This window comes from Hirundo rustica, chromosome 1 (assembly GCF_015227805.2).
Source record: "Hirundo rustica isolate bHirRus1 chromosome 1, bHirRus1.pri.v3, whole genome shotgun sequence".
Lineage (NCBI taxonomy): Eukaryota > Metazoa > Chordata > Aves > Passeriformes > Hirundinidae > Hirundo > Hirundo rustica.
The window spans coordinates 74,670,051-74,677,254 of NC_053450.1; positions in this window are offsets into that span (position 1 = coordinate 74,670,051).

Genomic DNA, 7,204 nt, shown 5'->3' on the forward strand with positions numbered 1-7,204 from the left:
CTCCTCAAAATACATATCTAGGCAATGCTATGGTATCAGTTCTACTTGCAGACAGAGAGTAGAGAGCTGAATATGGAGTGGGGTAACAATAGACAGTATTTCCTGCAGTTCCTATGCTCTTAAACATGAGAATATATGTAGACAAAAATTTTGTCCCAGCAGCTACCAATGACAGTTAAAAGAGCTTTTCATTATCTTGATTTTTTTGATACTAGCTCATTTTATATGGATCATGCAAAGTGAGAAAGAACTGAAAAATAATGGAGGAAGGAAGAAAATGTCAGGGTTTGGCAAACTTTTGCCAGAGAAATGGGTACCAGTATCAGATTTTGTGAACCATAGTTCAGTGTTAGTTACTCTGAAAAAATTAAGAGGAGGAAATATGTACAGGACTGAAAAATCCGCCCCCCAAAACCAGTGGTTTTCTACTTGAATATCTTCAAAGTAAAATTGTGAGAAGTCTTTGAAATAATATTCAGAAAGGACTTAAATCTACATGAAGTTTAAGAATTAATTGTAAGAAGCATGGACATTTTTTTCTTGGGACATAAAGACACTCCTATCATTTTATCCACATGAAAATAATATTTACACTATTTTACAGGGAACAGCACATTCTCTTAATTGTCCAAGTGAAAAAATATGTAAGGGCACTTCTCACACCAGTATTTCCATCAGTAAGATCATAAGTTAAAAAAATTTGTTGTAAAAATAGGTATATTCTCTGTTGGTAGTCATTTAGGTAATTATATGCATATATTGTCAATACCAAACATATCACTGAGACCCAGTACTTTGAATAGTGTCTTATCAAAATGATTTAAAATTGAAGTCTTTTTAAATTACTTAGTTCAGTTTAAAATTACATTACTTTAGATTAAATATGGGAAGCTTGTAAAATGAATGTTTGGAAACTGAACAGTCACAAACAAATATCTGCAACTTCAGGATGTAGTTTATGGAAGATGATAGACTGAACTGAAAGCAACTTAGATTCAAATTAAAGCACATTGTTTGTAACAGAATTTAAACATCAAACAATTCCTAGCATGAATAGGGGTGAGAGTTTCAATCTAATTTCAAAATAGGGATTTTTCTAAATCATATTTCATGTTACAGACTTCTTATAAACAATAAAAACCTTCTTTATTTATGTCAATTTGTGTAAGTTTTGGTATTTGAACAACCTCAGAAAAATACAGCTGTAGCGTAGCAAGAACTGATCATAGATCCCACACCCTTCAGCATAGTGTCTCAAAATTGTTGCTTCTACCCTTGTGACCTCAATTATAAAGAATAAAAATCTTACAATTGTGAATTAAACTAACTTCATTGTCTGAATCTGTTACTTCAACTTTGTTGTCCTGGTAACTACAAAAGTAGCCCTGTCATGTAACTGTTCCATTTAAAGTGATTATTATGTGAGTGTATGGAAAATGTCTAATTTCCTACAGTTAGTCCTTCTCACAATGAATACCTGAATATTAATGTTAAACCCAAATTTTGATTTCCATGAATATTTTGCACACACTTAAGTGATTTTACCAGAAAAACTTCATAAATGGAGTTCAAATAAAAGCATTAAAAACATATGGCATTCAAAAGAAAATATATTTCGATGCTGTCACTAAATGACTAATACTGTAGCCTCCATATTTCACTAGACACATCATTTATTTTGTGATTTGTGATATTTTTGTGAATTGTGATAGCTCTGTTAGAGATGAATGAAGTTGATCCAGGATGAATCCAGATGTGAGTTGGCAGGAAATAAATATATGTCATGAGGAATTAGATTATTTTTGTTCTGTATTAGACTTGTCATTGATTACTAAATTTTCCGTTTTGAGTCCTATCTTCACCTCTCACATACAGCACAGATTGACATGACAGCTTCTTAGACTTGAAGTCTAATGCTCTCTTGTTGTTAGGAAAAAGAATGTCAAGTTTTCTAACATTATCCAATGAAGAAACTTACCATTTCTTTTAAAAAAATATGTATCCAGAGAAGATGCAATAAAATGGAGATTTATGATGTATGCATTGTCCTGTAAATTCTTAAGTATCTAAAAGTTAGTCTTAAGCTAGATATCCCTTTTAAAATATCTTTATTTAGTCAATACTGGGGAAAAACATTTTAACCATATTAAGCTTGTTTTTTGAGATATATCTTTCTTGTGACATCACAACAATAATCTGCACTGCTGCTGGTCAAAACCACTTCTTCTTCCATTAAAAAAAAAAAAAAAAAAAAAAAAAAAAAGAAGAAAAGAAAAAGCAGGAGAAATATTTACAATTAGTGTATAATTTGTAAAATTAAGAATAAAATCCTTTCTTTTCCCAGCCCCTCCACTTTTAAAACATATTCACATTTGTCTGTCTGTAAGGTCTATTATACATGTCTTACAACATTTCAAAAGTATTCCATCACAATCGATTTGGCATATTCCATCGATATCAACATAGGGGGAAAATATATTACAACACCCGACACTGAATAATAGTTGGAAAAACCTCTAAGTTTCTCTTCTATGGAACTCTGGTCAATCATAATTTCCCATCAGACCTTCATATCTCATCTCCATATCAAATGCCAGAATGCTCAGAGTGAAGATCTAACACTGAAAAACAAAAACTGGTTGCTATCAGGGACCCTGGCTACAGTATGATGCTGGACATTTATCGAAATTTATACAAGCAAGATACATGCGCCCCACCCTCCCCCCCATTTAAATGAATACATGAAATTTACAAAACACTTTACATCAAGCTGCTAATTAATGCATGGTTAAATTATGTTCCTTTGCATTTCTTTGGTGGGTTTCATCGGAAGATTGCAGAAAAACCTGTGATGAGCTGCACTGTAGCAAGTACTTAAGGAAATGGCACTGACAGTGACACCATAGTATCGGTTTTGGCATCCCCTGGATCTAACAGAAGTGAGTTTGACAGTGCTATATGCTTAGGAATGCAAGAATTCTCAGAAGGTAACAGGTGACCCTGGCAAAGCTAATTTTTCAGAATTATTCAATAGAATAACTGCCAAAATGCTTTTTTGGAATATCTGAAAAAGTTAGGTTTGTGCAGGCAAACATTGAAGCGGGGAATTCAGCTAAGATAGGCAAAAGATTTTAGAACAATCCTTGAAGGTCTTTTAATTCACTGTAATTATGTTCCAAAAAGACTGTGAAGTTGCTATAGAATATTTGGTCAGAGTTCCTAAGACTTTGATTTGCTAAACATTAAGAATATTAAAAATCCTGGACCCCAGACTAAGAAATGAGTAACATTGAATCTAAAGCCTTATCAGGAGGCTGATCAGGAGAAAGGGATGGTTTAGGAAATGGCTAGATGAACAACTGGCTAAAAGTTATTTTAAATGATGCAAATATACTTTGTTCGAATAAAGGGAAAGGCCATGGGGCATTTCCCCTGGGGTCTCTCAGATTTTCAAAGGATGCAGCCTCCTTTTTATCCTAATTTCCCAGCCACATTTCCCTCTCTATTTCCCCATTGGCTGAGGTACTTGAGAGGTACAGACTTCCCAAGATGCCTAAGACCTAAGATTCCCCTTTTAATGTATAAGCACCCTAATTTTTAATTCTTATGGGATTTATGGGTTTTCCCCATTGTTGCTTACATCTTTCAATATTCAATTTCATTTAGAAACAAACCTATGGTTTGTTTCTAAAGGCAAGTATCTTCTTTTCCGTTCATCAATCAGTAGAATCCTTCCTATTGTTTCTCTTATCTCTCAGAGCTAGTTTTATCTACCAGCAGACCTAGGGCTTGCTTGTAAAGACAAATCTTGTCATTCCTCTCAATCCCTCCTCTATTATTTTTAATAATTGTCTTTACAAAATTTAGTTATCATCGACTTAATTTTCTGTTCCTGGGTCTTTTTTGGTTTTGCAATTATTTGCAGTGACATCAATTTCTGGTCCTTTTGTAGCCATCTCTGGATCAGCAGGCATGGTGATCATGCATGCACTACCTGCATCCCTTTGATCAAATGTTGAATAAGTTGTACTAAACAAGGGATCATGCATGGTAAAAAGATTAGAGTTGCTACAAGACATAAGAGGAAAAAAAGCATTTGTTTAACCCATAGTCCACCAGGTAACCACGAAAACATGTCCCATTCCCATCCTTTCCATGTTTGGACCAGAACATGAGCTAACTTTCTTATTCGTTTTGTTAATTGTTTCACCACTTTTCCATCGTCATCTATTTGCAAACAGCAGTTTGAGTCATTTAATTTGCCACAAACTCCTCCTTCTTCTGCTAATAAATATTCTAATACTATCTGATGTTGGAATATTGCATTTCTCATCTGAGTAGATTGGTCGGCAAGAAGGTCAAGAGCTGTAGCTGTCTGGTTCATTATTACTTCAAAGACAGCTTGTACGCTAATTATATGATTTAAATTATAAATGGGTTCTCTGGCACCTGATATTAATTCATTAGGATTCCATGTGGCTGGTCCATAGTGTTATATGATGTGTTTAGGTGGCCATTCATCCTTACCCCACTTTTGGGTGCTCCCTCGCACCAGGGGTGTATCAATTGACCACTTTTCTCTAATTAGGTCATCATATACTTTGATTCCTAACTGATTTCCCTGAACTTGTGGTAGCAGAAAGAACAATGGTCTAATATACCCCCCATAATGTATCTGTGACCAGTCTGGGGGTAACCTGCAGTATACTAGTATCCTGTAAAAAAAAGTCCAAATAACATCCGAAATAACTTTAGAATTATTTCCACCAACATTTAATCAACTCTGTGATTAAATCTTGGCAGAAATCAACTCAACTAGTGACTAGTCAGAACTGTAAATGAAACACATTACATCTGCATGAGACAGCTTGAATCATTGAGTCAATATTCTCATTATAAGAGAAATAGACAAATCCTCTGAAAAAATAGCAACCCTTTCATATTTCTAAGTATGAAACACAAAAACTACAATGAATAACCAGCTCTATTCATATTATCACCACATTACTTGTTTTACAGTAGATTCTATAAAATACAACTAAGTTTCAGGAGAAAAAAACACTTTTGACTTTGTGAAATGAAGAATCTAGTTCCAACTCAGACTTTTCAAAAGGTCCTAACATTTCAAATCTCAATAGACATTGTATCCTTGAACAGGAACAAAACTGTGAATTTCTACTTTTCAAAATTTAGACAGTGTAAGCTTCTCAACTGAAAAAATGAAAAATATTATCTAAACTTTTTTTGAATTGTTTAATTCAGTTAGGTTTTTTGGTTTTTTTCCCTTCTAATTAAAGACCAAGTTCTATGATTATAACTACTAGAAAATGACAACCCATATTTATAAAAATATGACAGCAGACATGCATTGAAAATTCTTTCCATTTTACAGAAAAAAACCACAAAACAATCTTTATTAGGTGTGAAAATAAATGCAGCTGAAAAGGCCAGTATAGCAAGAACTTGAAAATGGACTGGGGTTTTTCTTTGTATAAATTGGAGAAATAGGGAGAAATAAATTGGGGGAGCTCAGTACAGGACTAGAATACCTTTTAAAAGCTCTTCATTACACTGCATATATACCAGCCCACAGTCATGCCATTTATTCTAGTTTTCTTTCTGTTGAAAACTTTACTACTTCTTCCATGTTAATTTCTAAATTTAAGACTTCAGAAGAGAGGAAGGTCTGTTTCTTTAAAAGAGACATGAGAAATATGCAAATCTGTGTGTTTGGTGATGAAGTGGCAGACAGAAGTGCTATGTTAAATCCAGAATCAACAAAAACTACAAACTGTATGGAGTAAAAAAGGAGTGAACAACAGAAAACTCATGTAGTTTCTGCCATTTCTGTACACAAGTCTGGGATACTGCAGTGTCTCTCTAAGAAAATACTACAACATCTGTTTAAAAAAAAAAAAAAAGAAAAAGAAAAAAAAAAAAAAGGTCAGCTTTTATCTATTTTGCTGTGCAGTGGTATTGGAAAGGCCAAAATATCCAAACAGGAGGCATCATGAAATTTATTGGCAATGGCTCAATGAGATCACACACCAGCAAAAACACTTCAGCAACAGCACTGGCAGCTGCCTGCTGAGAGAGAATTCTGCTAACAGAAGAGTTGGCTGGGAAAGGTAGAAGAAGAAAATAACTTCAGCGACTGGAAGCCAACCATCTCTCTCTTTCTCAGAATCAATCTCACTGAGAGTTACAGTAAGTTGTCATACTGGGAGACACCACAGAAAATGAAATAAGTTCAGCAGCAACAGCACGACTGAAAATTACTCATCAACAGGCATACTAAAAATGTGCTGTGAAATATAGACAAATTTTCTCACTGGGAACTGTGGTCCATATAAGCCAAAGCCAAGAAAGTTGTATATTTGCAAAAGTTATTGAATAATTTAACTCTAACCACTAAGGTTTTATGTTTTCAACTGGAATCACAGAATCATGGAATTGTTTAAGTTGGATTGAACCTTTAAGATTATCGAGTCCACTGTTAAATTACAGTTATCATTAAGAATTTGTTTTCACTGGAAATTTTTACATCATTTCCTACACATTTATTTATTTATACATTTGAAGTAAAATATTGAAGTAAATTAATAATAAAACTAGCAGTACATTATTAAACAATTCAAGTATCTTGGGTAGAGGGGAAGCTTATTTGTATTAGGGTGTAAGTTAGAAAGAAGCTGTGGATCAGTATCTGAAATCAACTAATGAGTATTGTGACAGTCAACTACCAGAAAATAGGTATTTGTATTTGTCTTTAGGAGATTCTGTGTATTTGTCATACATTGGTTGCAGAATGTAAGACCATATTTTGAACTGTAACATCCTATTGAGTTACAAATAAGGGAGTTGTAGCTTCAGTGAGACTAGATGTCTACCAGCTGTTCATATACAGGGATGATCCTTACTCTAGAAAAGATATATAAACAACTTCTAAAAAGTAAAGTAATATTTTTTGCCTTTAGCAATGTCTGTTGCAGATACCAGTAGGTGCAAAGACTACTTAGGATGTTATGAACAAATATTTCATTGCATTTTACTTCACCCTGTCTCAAGACAAAATGAGGCAACTAACTGTTAACAATCGTTAAAGTCCATGCCATAGTCAATCAAACAACTGAAACACTAAAATAAACCGTGTGTTTTGGACACCTGGCACATTACCTACTACATCAAAAGAGAGACACAATGA